The sequence below is a fragment of the Chinchilla lanigera genome, unplaced genomic scaffold (genome assembly GCF_000276665.1).
Source record: "Chinchilla lanigera isolate Chin_1 unplaced genomic scaffold, ChiLan1.0 scaffold00029, whole genome shotgun sequence".
In the NCBI taxonomy this organism is placed as follows: Eukaryota; Metazoa; Chordata; class Mammalia; order Rodentia; family Chinchillidae; genus Chinchilla; species Chinchilla lanigera.
Window position 1 is genome coordinate 12,215,946 of NW_004955430.1, and position 1,215 is coordinate 12,217,160.

At 55.3% G+C, this 1,215-nt stretch overlaps 1 protein-coding gene across 2 annotated transcripts in view; it reads right to left on the reverse strand.

The window, feature by feature from the left end:
* Sgol1 (shugoshin-like 1 (S. pombe)) overlaps positions 1–900 on the reverse strand; it is a 16,245-nt gene extending 15,345 nt beyond the window's left edge. Inside the window, exon 1 of one of the 2 annotated variants that reach the window (XM_005387467.2) lies at positions 669–900. The gene's annotated coding sequence lies outside the window, so the exon portion shown is untranslated. The remainder of the gene's footprint in view (positions 1–668) is intronic. The other variant, XM_005387468.2, reaches the window with a different exon arrangement.
* Positions 901–1,215: the final 315 nt, after the last annotated feature.

Genomic DNA, 1,215 nt, shown 5'->3' on the forward strand with positions numbered 1-1,215 from the left:
AAAAAAAAAAAAAAAAAAAAAAAAAAAAGCCATGCAGAAATAACTGATGCAGTTTAGATACTTTAAAAGCAAAGCCTTATCTAAAAAAGCGTCTGTTATTGCATCTAAAGTAGTTAAACTCATTAAAGAAATGTGCTATATCAGAGGTCCTCCTTCCTGTGCAGGCCAATGGTGTCAACAGGGGGTGTGGCAGAACGAATAAAAACACAGACAAGTTAGTGTGGGATGATGGTCTCAATGTGTGTGATACTCAGAAGAACCTGGCCTAGTTCTTCTCCGCCCATATTCTGTGATCAGTCCTGCTGCAGAGGCAGCCAGGTACAACCCTACTACCTGCCGGTCTCTCCCGCATAACCGAAGGAGCCAAGGTCCTGGACCAGACAAGATGATAAGGGTGGCACGCTGCACAAAGAAACAGCTGCCTTTTGTGTGTCCTTGCGCGAAGACCGGCTTCCCAGGACTGTAAATGCTTTATCTGCGTAGCACTTCATCTAAACAATTCAGCAGGTAGGAGGTTCGGGTCCCCGTCTATTTAAACGCAAACAAGGCGGCTGAGAAGCCAGAGGAGCCAGGCCGTTCAGACTCCACGGTGTGAGCGTGCGGCCACCGAGTTTAGCAACCAGGCTGAGACCCTGAGAGCGGCTGAACAGGCAGCCCTTGCTGCGCACCTGGAAGTTCGCGGCCTTTCTCACGGGAAACGCCGCGGTTACGGGGGCTGATGGATGGGGGCCCGTCCTCAGGCGCGTCCAAAACGATACCTCGGGCCAGTACTTCTGCAGCTGTCGCCCTCTTCCTCACATCCCACGACTCCGCAAAGCCGTCCCGCCTGGCGCGAGGCCCGCGTTCCAGCGGCCCAGGACCACGGCACCGTCTCGCGCCGCCCGCTGCCGCCGCCACCACATTCGAAATTCTTCGCCGCGCTCACCCATTGGCTGGTTGGCGGCGGTCACGTGACGCGACGTCGCCCCACAAGTAACGTCACAGCGTCCCGCCAACGGGCGAGGACTAGTGACGCAGCGACGGGCCCCACCCCTTTGTCCCGGGTAGAGCCCGCGTCTGGAGGGTGTTTCTTGCTCAGAGTCGTCAGATTGAAGGGCGGAGTTGCTCCGAAAGTTTTGAGTGGCAGACGCTGTAGGTATTTGAAGCTTCCTGTTTTTTTAGTGTGTCAGCGTCGCATCTCTGGGGTTCTGCGCAAGGGCTCCCTCTCGTGAGAGC